Source organism: Pseudorca crassidens, chromosome 11 (assembly GCF_039906515.1).
Source record: "Pseudorca crassidens isolate mPseCra1 chromosome 11, mPseCra1.hap1, whole genome shotgun sequence".
Taxonomy (NCBI): domain Eukaryota; kingdom Metazoa; phylum Chordata; class Mammalia; order Artiodactyla; family Delphinidae; genus Pseudorca; species Pseudorca crassidens.
Window position 1 is genome coordinate 83,268,928 of NC_090306.1, and position 17,677 is coordinate 83,286,604.

Consider the following 17,677-nt stretch of genomic DNA (forward strand, 5'->3'; position numbering starts at 1 on the left):
ATTCCTTCTTTATAAATAATTTTGTCTAGTAACTGCATGTAGTTCTCATTGCATAGTATGGGTTCAGTTATTTTTTACTTATTTATACCCCACGTTGCTTCAAGGCAGCTAACATTTTATTATCTTGATAAATTCCTAAGATAAAGAGCGCTTTTTAGATATTGTCATATACATGTAATTCTAAGCTGGGTGGATCCCACCTGACTGCAATGATCAAGATTTTAATGCTCAGAGCTTATAAAATCTCACAAGTAACACACTGCATTGTATTTGCAAAGGGTCAAGACTTTTTTGTGCCTGAGTGTGCTATAGATTACAAAAATGCAAAATGTTGCAAAATGCTGTAGCCAAGATATAAACAGAGAAAATAAGTAACCTCATGGGGGGAGCACCTCTTAAAGGATGGATGGGAGGGTAGGAAGAGAGGCATTTCTGACATGGGAATGGTGTGTGCAAAGCTACAGAGTTAGGAAATTACCTGGCTGTATGCACTGTAGAGAAGAAGAAAACAGAGAAATGCTTCTCCATTTATGTTCTCACTTTTTAAGTCTTTGTTCTTTTTACATAGAGGGAATACTTTCATAGGAGATGAAAGATAGCACAGTACCTATTTCCCTATGACAGATAATGAGATGCTAATGGGGCCCGCCTCAAACCAGATGGAGAATGTCCGCCAGCACAGTTATGAGTTAGGGAAGGATTTCAGAGAAAACAATTCTTCTTAAAAATGTCCTCGCATCCTTATACTCAAGTTCACTTTAAATTCCTCTAATAGAAGCAAAATCTTTCATTTTACAATTGGTAATGGTGTGTTAAAGGGAAATACTCTTAGAAAAGACAACAGAGTAGCTGTCATTCCATGGAAGTGTAGACGGCGTCACTGTCTGTTGGGTGTGGCCAGGATTCTGGAGAAAGGAGAGGGGGACAACATAATGAAACTGTAAGCCTGAAACAGGGACCAGGTTAAGGTCCAGGTTTGAGTTAGGAAACAAGCAAGGTGAAAAAGGTCCAGAAGAAGAAGGTCGGTAGTAAGAATAACTAGTGTGGCCGATTTCATACTTATATGGGAAATAGTTGTAGGTGCAGAGATATTTCCCAAATGCCTTCTTGAGCAGGGCAGGGCAAATTTAGTCACTGCATTTTGGTACAGCTCTCTAATAGTCACAAACTTTCCTATAAAACCCAGCACAAGTATGTCCAAAGACGTCAAAATTGCTATGTTCCTTGCTGCCATTCCAGGTTTCAGTAAGATCTTTTTTTTTTTTTTAACATCTTTATTGGAGCATAATTGCTTTACAAGCATGTTAGTTTCTGCTGTATAACAAAGTGAATCAGCTATACATATACATATATCCCCATATCTACTCCCTCTTGCATCTCCCTCCCTCCCACCCTCCCTATCCCACCCCTCTAGGTGGTCACAAAGCACCGAGGTGATCTCCCTGTGCAATGCGGCTGCTTCCCACTACTAGCTATTTTACATTTGGTAGTGTATATATGTCCATGCCACTTTCTCACTTCGTCCCAGCTTACCCTTCCCCCTCCCCGGGTCCTCAAGTCCATTCTCTATGTCTGTGTCTTTATTCCTGTCCTGCCCCTAGGTTCTTCAGAAACCTTTCTTTTTTTTTAGATTCCATATATATGTGTTAGCATACATATGCTAACAAATACATGTATTTGTTTTTCTCTTTCTGACTTACTTCACTCTGTATGACAGTCTCTAGGTCCATCCACCTCACTACAAATAACTGTTTCACTTCTTTTTATGGCTGAGTAATATTCCATTGTATATATGTGCCACATCTTCTTTATCCATTCATCTGTCGATGGACACTTAGGTTGCTTCCATGTCCTGGCTATTGTAAATAGAGTCAATAAGATCTTTTTATTCTACAAGGAAGACCAGAACTATGGACTGCTGAACAATTATTTAAAGGAGAACCCTATTTTTAAACACAGACTTATTTTAATTTTTTTCAATATTCAGAGGTAATGCACCGGAGGTTTGGAAGAGGGAGAGCTGCCACAGAAATTAAGAACATGCAGGACCACTGCTTAATGCCAGTATAGGAAGGGCTTCTAAACAGGAGTGGCATGATTGAAGAGGGGCTCCCTTTTCACGGGAGAGGGACTATAGGCTGATAAATCAAGAGGTGCTTTTATAAAGAGAGCATCACTAAATGGACAGGGGAGCCTGGGAGCTGTCAACTACAGTCCCACGCTCTGTAGGAGACATAAGGAGGGATCACAGGTGATTAGAAGTGTTTTGAGCTAACTGACTCTCCCAGGTAGGGTTAAGCTTAGCAAGAAGACCCCTGCCAGACTACTGCTCCAGCTTTGATCTGCGCCCAGTAAGCAGCTGGCATCATGACCCTTTATCAAAAGCATGTGTGAGTGGATGAAAAGATAAAGTAGAAGACGGTAGGTAGGAAGTATCCAGGTGTCCATGGTTAATTGCATTAAGCCTCACTTGTGCATCTGTGCATCACATGGGGTCTTTTTTTCTTTGTATACGAGCATCATCAGCACAGAGCAAAGGGCAGGGAGGTTCGCACTTCCTTCATCAGTGATGTAGAGATTTACTTATTTCCAGACATCAACTGTACTGCACTGTTTTATTGTCACCACATTCTCTTATGTTCCCTGCTGAGAATGCCTTTTAATAATGACCAACTATTCTAATAGGAGGATTCCTGGCTTGTTTTAAATTCACTCAAATTTAAAATCAACAGGCAGGTAAGAAATAGCAAGAGCCTTAATTAGGATAATGGTTTTTTAAAAAAGATAATTCCAAGAAAAAATATAGGAGTTAAAATCCGCAGGAGTTGGTTATTAACTGGATTCAGTTGAGAACTATGGGCTATGAGTTGGGTGACTGAATAGAGGACGGTGCCATCAACTGAGGTGGAAAACTGACTACGTGCAGAACTCAAGGTGCCTAAGGGACACTGTATTAATAAAGATCAAGCTTACTGTGGCAACAAATAGCCCGAAAATCTCAGTGGCTTAACGAACTTTTATTCCTTGCTCATATTACAGCCTATTGCAATTTGGGCAGTTCTCCTAGGAAGCTCCCCTTCAAGGAGTGACTCAGGAATCCAGGCTCCTCCCATATTGTGACTCTGCCATCTTGGAGAACTTTGCTTCCAGGCATGAGGATAGGAAAGTGAGGGATTGGTGCATATCATTTCCGTTCACATCAATCCATAAGCTAGGGCTCATTCCCAAACTAAATGCAGGAGAGGCTAGCAATTATAGTCTTCCTGTGTGCCCAGAAAGAAGAACAGGGTAGGGTAAGCATCCAGCCATTTCTGCCACAGACATCCAAGTAATATTAGGGTAGATAGCTGAATAATCCAGCCTAGGGCGAGAGGGGCAAGAGTCAGAGCTAGAGATGTAGATTTGGATGTAACCAACTACTTACACCTAGAAAAATCTATCAGATCAATCAAGGGGAGCATAGATCACAAGAAAAGAAGGGAAATCTGAGAAACACCAAGTTTTAAAGAACCAGAGAAGGAAGAGTCATGGAGAAAGATGGCCAAAGTAGAAATTCACCAGGGACGAGGTGGGGAACACAGAAAGCAGCATAAAGAATTTGCTTCTAATAATTAAGAGATGTATTCAGCATTCACTGAGGTGAAGCCGATTAAGAGTGAAGGGACCATGTTTACAGAGTCAAAACATTAGCTCATTCTGATGAAGAATTTTTATTCCTTCTGGGTAATAGAGAACTGTTGGGATTTGTGGTTTGGATGCTGGATCAATGAAATTTCTAGGACCTCTCCATCGTATTAACATAAACAACATTAGGATTTTGAGAAAACACTTTCAGAACTGTTGGCATCTATATAATAGAAGGTAAACTGGGCTAGTAGACATATGAAGTGAGTCCTAGTTCTGGCTCTGTGTGGCCATGATGAAGTCAGTCTCTCTGAATGTCAGTACCTGTCTCTGAATGTGGAAATGCACCTTTAATAATAGCAATAATGGGTGACATTCAGTATTCACAATAATGAGTGTTCATGATGTATCAGACCCTGTGCTAACTCCTTCTCACAGATTATCTCATTTATTCAGTCCTATGAAGGAGATTATTTATTTATTTATTTATTCCAGTCCTATGAAGGAGATAATTTGAGAATATCCACTTTACAAATGGGGAAACTGATGCTGGGAAAAGTTAAGTAAGTTGCCCCTGATCACACAAATGTGAAATTTAGGTACAGACAGGTAGAAATATAGGCTCAGAAAGATCAGGATCCCCACACCAGTTGATGCTGCCAAGCTTTCTTCATTTATTCAGAAAATATATAATGAGTGCTTCAGAGACATTGTCCCTGCTCTCAATGAGCAATTTTCCAAGAAATGGGAAGCCAAGCACAGCACAGAGGTCTTTAACTCCCAATACCCAGGCGAGGGAGCTAATCGGGAGCTATGCTCTCCTCAACACACACTTCCTCACCCAGGCGCTAAGTGGGATATATTTCAAGTCCAGAATTTGATGGGCCCTTAATACATTTGAAAAGGTGCTTTTCCATTTTTGAGAAGGTGATTCCCCCCATCTTTGTTAGCTGAGTAGGTTAGTAATTAGGTTCTTTATCACTTTGTCAAAAATGGAGCAAGGAAAGCTAAACAAAGCTAGACTTCAATGACCTGTATTCCATAATGTGAAGAAAATGAACAAGGTGACCTAATTTTTAAACCCCTTTCAAGGGAAAGAGCTCAATCTTTTCACTTACCAAAAAAAAAGTGTTTTTCTTTTAAAGCTATCTATCAATTTACATAGTATAATATCCTTATTATAATAAACCACAGAATTTAATGTATTCTATGAGATTGTGAATATGACCATGTAATACAAATTATCAGGGAAAAACTACAATATCACAATAAACTAAACTAGCTTACTATTTTACTTTTTAATTTCAATTTAAGTGCATTCTTTATTCCCCTGTAATTGTCAGTAAAATTAAATTCTCTTTTCCAATTAGACTAAAATCAAAATGTTTAGCTGTTGAGCCTGAGCTCTCTATAAATCTTCTTTAACAGGTAAAATAAAAGCCATATCTGGCACCCTATCAGTCTCCAACAGTGTTACTACACATTGTACGCAATAAAAAGATGGTGACTTTTTTTTTAATTTTCAAAGCCCAACTTCAGAAAAGATGCCTCACTAATGATTTTATTTTCCTATTACTACCAATAAACCTATGAAGCCAAGTCTTTTTACTGCTACATCCCCAGGGCCCAGCCCAGGACCTGGGTCATAGTGCATATTCAATATTTGGTTCTTGAATGATTTGAATAGATAAAAACATATTATTTATTAAGGATAGAGCAGTGAACACGACATATAAGGTCCCTATCAAGAAGCCTACATTTGCGTGATGAAGGATGGAATAAAAGCAAACAAGTAAATAAAATAATTTGTTTTAGCAAGAGATCATAGCTGCTAGCACACTCTTGACACCCGCCCCCCCAAACAGTCCTCATTTATACCATTGAAGGTCATCCTCTTTAACTGACTGAACAGCTTCTGGAAGAATAAATATGGTATGATATAAGTGGGCACCCCATCAGCCAGTTTTGTCTACTGAGGCCTGGTTATCCACCTTGACCAGCCTTACAATCTGTTCTTTAATAAACAGATGCCCTACACCACCCCAGTTCCAACAAAGCGATGGCTAAAATAGCCTGGAGTTGTCTGCATGCTGCTAGTCTCTCTCACAGGCTGGAGAATACTCCAGGGCAAAACTTAATTTCAATTATTCTGCAGGGCAGAAACTAAAGACTAATGTCATCCGGGTCTGTAGATGTACACTTGCAATGGTTCACTTAAGAATGTTGTTCTGGGTGAGCTGTATGCATGCCTATCTCAAATGTTTTGCACACATAGTTCTAAATTGTCCCCATTTGATGGAAGGTAAACACAGTGGCCCTAGGCAAAACTGAAAATCAAGACAAGTCTGTCTTAAATATCTAGCCTCCTCTTTCTATACCCTGCTATATTATGCTCATATACTCACTATTCGTCAGGGTTTGTGAAGGAAAACGGAAACCACTCTAGGTATTTCAAGTAGATTTTATTTTAGTTCAGATAATTAGGTGTTATCAAATCATTGGAGGGGGGCTTGAGGAATGAGCCCAACTGGAGCACCAAAGAAAACAATTATTGTGTGGGGGAGGAAGGTTTGGATTTTGAAATTTAATTTTCATATACAGCCTGAATAAAGTAGCCCTTAGTTGCTCAAAGAATAAGAATTGCCTATCAAAAACTCTATTCAAAAGCTTTTGGCTTTTCTAAAGAATTCTGGCTTCAAAAGCAGATTTCTAAAATTTAAGCCTTACTTGGTACATAAGAAAAGTCTTTAAAATTCCATGGAAAATAACTATTCACTCCAAAAATATCATTTGGAATTCAAAAACAGAAGAAATAAAGCTAATATCCAGCATTGAGAGGACTGTTTTAAGTGGAAGAAACCTTCTAAAGATCAAAGGTAATACAATAAGTAATTCCAACCTTTGTCTTTTACTACCATTTTGTGTAGGTTTAGGTACTTTGGGTCTGTGCTGTCTCCTCTTTCCTTTACTAAGCCCTAGGAATCTGTAGCTTGCTTACAGACCACAGGCAGCAATATTACCCATTATAACAGCACTAGATCTACAGTCTACCTTCTCACATTCAAGAATCTGACAAAATCATTCCATAAAGCAATTTATGCAGAATTGCTCTATTACTTTAAAAAAAAATTAAACTTCGAAGGGAAAAAATTTTAACTATAATAAAGTACAGTTTAGTACTTACATGGTTCTAGTACCAAACTGTTTTATTTCTCTATTTTTGTTTGCAATATGTATTGGTACTTTCCAATTCTCTTTGAAGATCTGCCCATGCTGGCATTCCCCGCCATTACAAACACCTATGGCAGTCCTTTCTTCCAGAGCTGCACAAAGGATGTCTGTTCACATGGTGCTTGGTCCTGACTGCCTAAGAATGAAGCCATCTCCACAGCTGTGGAAGCAAAGCCTCCAAAGGGGCTATGATGCTCTCTGTGCCTTTTCCTAAGTCAAAATAAAGAAGGCGAAGCGTCCAGAAAAACCCAAAAAAGGAGGGAGTTCAGTGAATTTCCGGGTTGGCAAACACGCAGAGATTTGGGGAGAATGGCAGGCTGGAAAGGGCATGGGAGCTCCGAGCCCTCTCCCCATACTTTGCCCTCTGCATCTCTCCCACCTGGCTGTTCCTGAGTTTTACCTTTCATAATGAGCTGGTGATCTAGAACTTATGGGGACAGAAGACAGGGGCCTTAGACCCTAAGGGCAAAGTGTGTGTCCTTCATCTGTGCACTGAGAATCATCCATCCCTCACTGGCTGAGTCCAAAACAGACTGGAAAAGAGAAAAGCCATGTGGTTGACAGGGTCTTGGTGCTCCAGCTGGGTATCACGCCTGTGCCTCTGAGGTGTGAGAGCCGAGTTCAGGACATTGGTCTACCAGAGACCTCCCGGCTCCACGTAATATCAAACGGCGAAAGCTCTCCCAGAGATCTCCATCTCAACGCTAAGACCCAGCTCCACCCAACAGCCAGCAAGCTCCAGTGCTGGTCACCGCATGGCCAAACAACTAACAAGACAGGAACACAACCCCACCCATTAGCAGAGAGGCTGCCTAAAATCATAATAAGGTCACAGACACCCCAAAACAAACCACTGCACACGGTCCTGCCCACCAGAAAGACAAGATCCAGCCTCATCCACCAGAACACAGGTACCATTCCCCTCAAGCAGGAAGCCTACACAACCCACTGAAACAACTTTAGCCACTGTTGGCAGACACCAAAAACAATGGGAACTAAGAATCTGCGGCCTGCAAAAAGGAGACCCCAAACACAGTAAGTTAAGCAAAATGAGAAGACAGAAAAACACACAGCAGATGAAGAAGCAAGGTAAAAACCCACCAGACGAAACAAATGAAGAGGAAATAGGCAGTCTACCTGGAAAAGAATTCAGAGTAATAATAGTAAAGATGATCCAAAATCTTGGAAATAGAAGGGAGAAAATACAAGAAATGTTAAACAAGGACCTAGAAGAACTAAAGAGCAAACAAATGATGAACAACACAATAAATGAAATTTAAAATCTCTAGAAGGAATCAATAGCAGCATAACTGAGTCGGAAGAATGGATAAGGGACCTGGAAGATAAAAGAGTGGAAATAACTACCTCAGAGCAGAGTAAAGAAAAAAGAATGAAAAGAATTGAAGACAGTTTCAGAGACCTCTGGGACAACATTAAAGCATCAACATTTGAAATATGTGGGTCCCAGAAGAAGAAGAGAAAAAGAAAGGGATTGAGAAAATATTTGAAGAGATTATAATTGAAAACTTCCCTAACAAGGGAAAGGAAATAGTCAAGTCCAGTAAGTGCAGAGAGTCCCATACAGGATAAATCCAAGGAGAAACACGCCAAAACACATATTGATCAAACTATCAAAAATTAAATACAAAGAAAAAATATTAAAAGCAGCAACGGAAAAGCAACAAATAATATACAAGGGAATCCTCATGAGGTTAACAGCTGATCTTTCAGCAGAAACTCTGCAAGCCAGAAGGGGGTGGCAGGACATATTTAAAGTGATGAAACAGAATAACCTACAACCAAGATTTCTCTACCTGGCAAGGATCACATTCAGATTTGACGGAGAAATTAAAACCTTTACAGTCAAGCAAAGGCTAAGAGAATTCAGCACCACCAAACCAGCTTTACAACAAATGCGAAAGGAACTTCTCTAGGCAGGAAAAACAAGAGAAGGAAAAAACTTACAATAACAAACCCAAAAAAATTAAGAAAATGGTAATGGGGGCTTCCCTGGTGGTGCAGTGGTTGAGAGTCAGCCTGCCGATGCAAGGGACGCGGGTTTGTGCCCCGGTCCGGGAGGATCCCACGTGCCGTGGAGCGCCTGGGCCAGTGAGCCATGGCCACTGAGCCTGTGCATCCAGAGCCTGTGCTCCGCAGTGGGAGAGGCCACAGCAGTGAGAGGCCCGCGTACCGCCAAAAAAAAAAAAAAAAAAAATTGTAATAGAAACATACATATTGATAACTTCCTTAAATGTAAATGGATTAAATACTTCAGCCAAAAGACACAGACTGGCTGAATGGATACAAAGACAAGACCTGCACATATGCTGTCTACAAGAGACCCACTTCAGACCTAGGGACACATACAGACTGAAAGTGAGGGGATAGAAAAAGATATTCCATGCAAATGGAAATCAAAAGAAAGCTGGAGTAGCAATTCTCATATCAGACAAAATAGACTTTAAAATAAAGACTATTAAAAGAGACAAAAAAGGACACTACATAATGATCAAGGGATCAATCCAAGAAGAAGATATAACAATTGTAAATCTCTATGCACCCAACATAAGAGCACCTCAATACATAAGGCAAATGCTAACAGCCATAAAAGGGGAAATTGACTGTAACACAATCATAGTAGGGGACTTTAACACCCTGCTTTCACCAATGGACAGATCATCCAAAATGAAAATAAATAAGGAAACACAAGCTTTAAATGATACATTAAACAAGATGGACTTAATTGATATTTATAGGACATTCCATCTAAAAACAACAGAATACACTTTCTTCTCAAGTGCTCATGGAATATTCTCCAGGATAGATCATATCATGGGTCACAAATCAAACCTTGGTAAATTTAATAAAATTGAAATCATATCAAGTATCTTTCCCAACCACAACGCTATGAGACTAGATATCAATTACAGGAAAAAACTGTAAAAAACACAAACACATGGAGGCTAAACAATATACTACTAAATAACCAAGAGATGACTTCAGAAATCAAAGAGGAAATAAAAAGATACCTAGAAACAAATGACAATGAAAACAGGATGACCCAAAACCTATGGGATGCAGCAAAAGCAGTTCTAAGAGGGAAGTTTAGAGCAATACAATCCTACCTCAAGAAACAAGAAACATCTCAAACAACCTAACCTTACACCTAAAGAAATTTGAGAAAGAAGAACAAAACAACCCCTAAGTTAACAGAAGGAAAGAAATCTTAAAGATCAGATCAGAAATAAATGAAAAATAAATGAAGAAAACAATAGCAAAGATCAATAAAACTAAAAGCTTGTTCTTTGAGAAGATAAACAAAATTGATAAACCATTAGCCAGGCTCATCAAGAAAAAAAGGGAGAAGACTCAAATCAATATAATTAGAAAGGAAAAAGGAGAAGTAACAACTGACAATGCAGAAGTACAAAGGATATGAGAGATTACTACAAGCAACTATATGCCAATAAAATGGACAACCTGGAAGTAATGGACAAATTCTTGGAAAAGCACAACCTTCCGAGACTGAACCAGGTAGAAATAGAAAATATGAACAGACCAATCACAAGCACTGAAATTGAAACTGTGATTAAAAATCTTCCAACAAGGGCTTCCCTGGTGGCGCAGTGGTTGAGAGTCCGCCTGCCGATGCAGGGGACACGGGTTTGTGCCCCGGTCCGGGAAGATCCCACATGCCGCGCAGCGGCTGGGCCCGTGAGCCATGGCTGCTGAACCTGCATGTCCGGAGCCTGTGCTCCACAACAGGAGAGGCCACAACAGTGAAAGGCCCGCGTACCACCAAAAAAAAAAAAAAAAAAATCTTCCAACAAACAAATGTCCTGGACCAGATGGCTTCACAGGTGAATTCTATCAAACATTTAGAGAAAAGCTAACACCTATCCTTCTCAAACTCTTCCAAAATACAGCAGAGGGAGGAACACTCCCAAACTCATTGTACAAGGCCACCATCACCCTGATACCAAATCCAAACAAAGATGTCACAAAGAAAGAAAACTACAGGCCAATATGACTGATGAACACAGATACAAAAATCCTCAAAAAAATATTAGCAAACAGAATCTAACAGCACATTAAAAGGATCATACACCATGACCAAGTGGGGTTTATCCCCGGAAAGCAAGGATGCTTCAATATACGCAAATCAATCAGAGTGATACACCATATTAACAAAATTGAAGGATAAAAATCATATGATCATCACAATAGATGCAGAAAAAGCTTTCGACAAAATTCAACACCCATTTATGATAAAAACCCTCCAGAAAGTACACATCGAAGGAACTTACTTCAACATAATAAAGGTCATATATGTCAAACCCACAACCAACATCATTCTCAATGGTGAAAAACTGAAACCATTTCCTCTAAGATCAGGAACAGGACAAGGTTGTCCACTGTAACCACTATTATTCAACATAGTTTTGGAAGTTTTAGCCACAGCAATCAGAGAAGAAAAAGAAATAAAAGGAATCCAAATAGGAAAAGAAGAAGTAAAGCTGTCACTGTTTGCAGATGACATGATACTATACATAGAGAATCCTGAAGAGGCTACCAGAAAACTACAAGAGCTAATCAATGAATTTGGTAAAGTAGCAGGATACAAAATTAATGCACAGAAATCCCTTGTATTCCTATACACTAATGATGAGAAATCTGAAAGAGAAATTAAGGAAACACTCCCACTTACCATTGCAACAAAAAGAATAAAATACCTAGGAATAAACCTACCTAAGGAGACAATAGACCTGTATGCAGAAGACTATGACACTGATGATAGAAATTAAAGATGATTCAAACAGATGGAGAGATAAAGCATGCCCTTGGATTGGAAGAATCAGCATTGTGAAAATGACTATACTACCCAAAGCAATCTACAGATTCAATGCAATCCCTATCAAACTACCACAGGCATTTTTCACAGAACTAGAACAAAGAATTTCACAATTTGTATGGAAACACAAAAGACCCTGAATAGCCAATGCAATCTTGAGACAGAAAAATGGAGCTGGAGGAATCAGGCTCCTGGACTTCAGACTATACTACAAAGCTACAGTAATCAAGACAGTATGGTACTGGAACAAAAACAGAAATACAGATCAATGGAACAGGATAGAAAGCCCAGAGACAAACCCACGCATATATGGTCACCTTATCTTTGATAAAGGAGGCAAGAATATACAATGGAGAAAAGACAGCCTCTTCAATGAGTGGTGCTGGGAAAACTGGACAGCTACATGGAAAAGAATGAAATTAGAACACTCCCTAACACCATACACAAAAATAAACTCAAAATGGTTTAAAGATCTAAATGTAAGACCAGACACTATAAAATTCTTAGAGGAAAACATAGGCAGAACACTCTATGACATAAATCACAGCAAGATCCTTTTTGACCCACCTCCTAGAGAAATGGCAATAAAAACTAAAATGAAAAATGAGACCTAATGAAACTTAAAAGCTTTTTCACAGCAAAGGAAACCATAACCAAGATGAAAAGACAACCCTCAGAATGGATGAAAATATTTGCAAACGAAGCAACTGACAAAGGATTAATCTCCAAGATATACAAGCAGCTCTGGCAGCTCAATATCAAAAAAACAAACAAACCAATCCAAAAATGGGCAGAAGATCTAAAGAGACATTTCTCCAAAGAAGATATACAGATTGCCAACAAACACACGAAAGGATGCTCAACATCACTAATCATTTGAGAAATGCAAATCAAAACTACAACGGGGTATCACCTCACACCGGTCCGAATCGCCATCGTCAAAATATCTACAAACAATAAATGCTGGAGAGGGTGTGGAGAAAAGGGAACCCTCTTGCACTCTTGGTGGGAATGTAAACTGATACAGCCACTATGGAGAACAGTATGGAGGTTCCTTAAAAAACTAATAATAGAACTTCCATACGACCCAGCAATCCCACTACTGGGCATATACCCTGAGAAAAGCATAATTCAAAAAGAGTCATGTACCACAATGTTCACTGCAGCTCTATTTACAATAGGCAGGACTTGGAAGCAACCTAAGTGTCCATCAACAGATGAATGGATAAAGAAGATGTGGCACATATATATAATGGAATACTACTCAGCCATAAAAAGAAACGAACCTGAGTTATTTGTAGCGAGGTGGATGGACCTAGAGACTGTCATACAGAGTGAAGTAAGTCAGAAAGAGAAAAACAAATACCGTATGCTAACACATATATATGGAATCTTAAAAAAAAAAAAAAAAGGTTTCTGAAGAACCTAGGGGCAGGACAAGAATAAAGACGCAGACGTAGAGAATGGACTTGAGGACACAGGGAGGGGGAAGGGTAAGCTGGGACGAAGTGAGAGAGTGGCATGGACATATATACACTACCAAATGTAAAATAGCTAGTGGGAAACAGCCACATAGCACAGAGAGATCAGCTCGGTGCTTTGTGACCACCTAGAGGGGTGGGATAGGGAGGGTGGGAGGGAGATGCAAGATGGAGGAGATATGGGGATATATGTATATGTATAGCTGATTCACTTTGTTATACAGCAGAAACTAACACACCATTGTAAGGCAATTATACTCCAATAAAGATGTTTAAAAACAAAAAACAAAAAACTAACCATCACAGTCACATACTGTGACTCCTCTACTCAGAGATGAAGTTATTCCAGATCAGGAAGTTATCCAGGAACTACAGAATGTAAACAACTTAGGCAGTGCTTTTTCCAACGCTTCGCCTTATATACTCAGCATTATTGTAATCATTTTAGAGATAAGGAAACTGAGGCTGAGAGAGATTTAAAGGGCTTCTGGTATAGTCGTAACTAGAACTCAAGTGTGTTTCCAATTCAGCTTTCTCTTCATGACACCACAATTTTGGGTTGAGAGGAACAACAAGATTAGTGACCTGGGCTGGTAGAAGGAGTCATCATCTTGGGGCAGATCATGAGAATGCAGCCGTGAGCAGTTACTGGATTTGCCTATATGAACGGTGTTGGGGAAGAGAACGGACTTGGCATTTCAGACAGATGATAGGACCCTGCATCCAGGACAAACCGGTCTCTTTTCTTTCAAAATTTAAACTTTTCTACTCACTAATAACTTGGGCTTTTAAAGGAGTTACATATGTTAATTTTTTAACTTGCATAAATTAGAGGAGAGTCTTACAATATTCTTTCTCTTAAGTGCCAGGATTATCCTAAACTAGAGCAAAGTATGTAAAACTTCGTCACATCTGGCTGAGTTTTAAAGATTTCAAGAGCATGTTTCCTGGGGTTTGCTTGCCTATGTATTATTATGCTTCTCTAATATGCCTGTGTAATTATTATACAAATTTATTGATTTTGCAGGATTCATAGTCCCAGCAATTTCTCATTGATTAGTTCAGGATTGATTTTATCAAAGGCTAAACGAGGACCTCCAGGAACTGAAGAAGCTCAAAAATGAATGCAACTGGGAATTTCTTTCTATCTGCTGAGTCTCATGTGGAAACTTTTTGCTAGCATCCGTGAGTGGAACTTCCTAAGTACCAGCACAGAGCTAGGAAGCTTATGGCAATTTTAAGAAAAATGTTTAGGTTCAATAATAACAGTTTACTGGAAGCACCTCTGATTTTCTTTTCCTGCCCTTTTTTATGGGCTTGGTTGTTTTGCTAAATTAAGTTTGAGGTTCACTCGCTTTGTTATAACACCACGTTAATGAGGCCAAAATGTCAGGCTCCATCTCTGTAGTGACAAACTGCGCCCCTAACCTCAGGAAGCTTCCCTGGTAGATGAAAACAGGGAGGATATTTGCAAATACAGGGAAAACAATTTCAGGCCCTGACACGGAGACTGGCATTGCCTTCACTTTACACAAAATAGCAAATTGTTCCCTTCCGTAAGAAAGAGAAACCCAAAGGAAATTATTAGTGTCATAGAAGAAATGAGATTGTCAAAACAAAAAAACAAATTAGAAGGTCCAAAAATGATTAACACAAAACCAAACCCATGGTTTAGAAGACAGAAGTTTTATTTGGTTTGAGATGCCCCAGGGATTACTCGGCATAAATGTGCTAAACAGTCCAGGTTGCACATCATGTAATTAAAATCTGATTAATTCTTATCGGGTTAGCAAAGGATGGTGCTTTTTACCCCCCAAACAAATTGGCAATGCACCTGAATATTAAATTTAATTTGTCATTTTGCACATTTCACTGGCTCTATTGTAACAGACTTAGAAGCACATTTGCCACTCTGTCCTTTTTTGACATCAGTTCTCCCTACACTACGTACATTAGGTAAATACTAAAATGTAGATAGGAAAGAGTACTTTTAAAATTCTCTCATTTAGGAACATCACAATGAACTAATTGTGATTCAAGATATCAACACTACTTCTTGGCAGTTGCTACCAGCAAAAGACAATAAAATGTAAATGAACAAATTACTGTTTAAACAGCAATACTTTTGATAATCAGCAGATACATTGAGGGATAAATATGGGGGAGAAAATCTGAAAAGGGAAAAAGGGGATTTAAATTTAAACAGAATTTCTTTTAATGTTTCCCCCATTGTACTAAAGTCCATCTTTAATTCATATTACAGTGAGTAATTTGTAATGCTATGTCAAAATAAATATGCAGGGCTTCCCTGGTGGCGCAGTGGTTGAGAGTCCGCCTGCCGATGCAGGGGACACGGGTTCGTGCCCCAGTCCGGGAAGATCCCACATGCCACGGAGCGGCTGGGCCCGTGAGCCATGGCCGCTGAGCCTGCGCGTCCGGAGCCTGTGCTCTGCAATGGGAGAGGCCACAACAGTGAGAGGCCCGCGTACCGCAAAAAAAAAAAAAAAAAAAAAAAAAAAAGATATGCAAAGAAGATATGCATTTAAATTTTGAATCTGACCCCTAAGTTTGAATTTAACATTGTGCCCTAACTGAGTCCTGTATGTGGAATGGGAATTTTGAATCTGTTTTGAATGTCACAAGGATCAGCGATCATGCATAGTGTTATCATTGTTCATTACCTAATATGACTTGTGAAAAGAACATGAAATGGCATTAATCATTATTTTCTACTAATAATAATATACTTTCAATGCAAATTTCACCATTTTCTAAATATCTGGCAGCAGGAAATTCTTCTCCTTCATCACAGTCACCAACCACCCCCACTCCTTTATTCCGGATTTGCAGCTGGAAGCCTTGGTGACTGATAAAAAGCTAGACCTTACAACATTAAAGAAAAACTGAACTCCTGACCCCAAACCCAAACACCTAGAATCACAAAATCATGGGGCCCATGGGACCTCAGGAGTTGCCGAAGGTCACCCAGCTGGTTAAAGGCAGAGAGGGAAATGGAAACCAGAGCTCCTGACTTCAGGTTGAGTGTTCGTCCGCATACACAAAAATGAGCAGAATAACATCAGCTGGAGAAGCACAGACCTAGGATCACACAGACCTGGGTCTGAATTCTGATTCTGCCAATTCTTTGCTTTAATTTCTTCATCTGAAAAAGGTATAAGCTAACGATACATACTAGGCATGTTATTGTGAGGATTAAGTGATACGATACACAGAAAGTACTTAATCATAGGCCTGGCAAAGAGTAAATAATAAATATTGACAATGGATATTAACTCATGTTGCCTAGACAACAATTTTTGTTCATATAAGTAACCTTTGTCTCCCACTCTCCTCCAAAAAAAACACAAACTATACATATAGTTTTATATATATATATATATATATATATATATATATATATATATAAAGTCATATATGTACACAGTTGGTAAGGATGAAACTTGGACTCAAGATCAGTGTATTGCTTCATCAACAGGGAAAAACAAGAGATTCAAAGAAGACAACATAACTTACTACAGGGCAAATAATATCCAATGTGTCTTCAACGGCCTGTAAAATGATCCTAGTGACCTTATTTGTCTGCCCATCCAACTCCCAACACACATCTGTGCCCTTTAGCACAACTGGAAAGTGAGCAAGCATGGTGATGGAATAAGCAAAGGGAGCTGGTGGTGTTTATCTAGGCCAATGTTGCATGTGTACATGTCGGGGGGTGGGCGATGCATGTGAGTACTCAAGGAGGAGGGGGGAGGGAGACACAGAGGGTGAGAGAGAGATTGACTAGTGAGGCTAACTGCTTAACCAGAAAAGTACACCTTGTTTCTACCAGGGCAAGGCTCCTAGGTACTGTTAAGTAGCCATAGCCTAAATGTCAGAGCTGGAATAAGGGAGTCATAGTGGCAGTTGCCAACCTAGAAGGAGCCCTAGACCCTCATTAGAGATGGAGACAAGTGTGTTCACCAGAACTCTCTCCAGTCAGAACACAGTATGTGCTGAATGATTTAAGAAGCTGTTGGGAATTGGGACTCCACAGGGGTATTTCTTCAGTGTGGCTGTATTGGTCTGGACTTTCGAGTTTTAAATTTATCCTCTCAATTAGGACACTTCCAAGAGTGAAATAAAACACTATTAATAACTATGCTGGGAGAACAGGTATAAAGTAGGACTGTCCCAAAATGAGGACACATGGTCACCTTAGTTTTAAGTGTTGGAAATCTAATCGAAATGGCTTCAGCAAAATGACATTTATTGGGCTCAGTGTTTTAAAAGTCCAGTGGTAAGTCTAGCGTCAAGGATGCCAGTTTCCAAGACTCAGTCTCTCTCACTCCATCTCTCTGTTCTGTTTTCCCTCTCTCAGGCACGCCCAGTCCCCGTAGTGGCCCCTGGCACCTCCAGGCTTACATCCTGCATCTTAGCAACATCAGCTTCTGTTTCCCAACACTCTACTAAAGTCCAAGAAAAGTTTCAT

General features: G+C 39.5%; 1 long non-coding RNA gene across 3 annotated transcripts in view; it reads right to left on the bottom strand.

Annotated features, from left to right (window-relative positions):
- The window catches only part of LOC137202994 (uncharacterized), a 615,935-nt gene that overhangs the window by 313,246 nt on the left and 285,012 nt on the right, over positions 1–17,677 (bottom strand). The window lies entirely within an intron of this gene.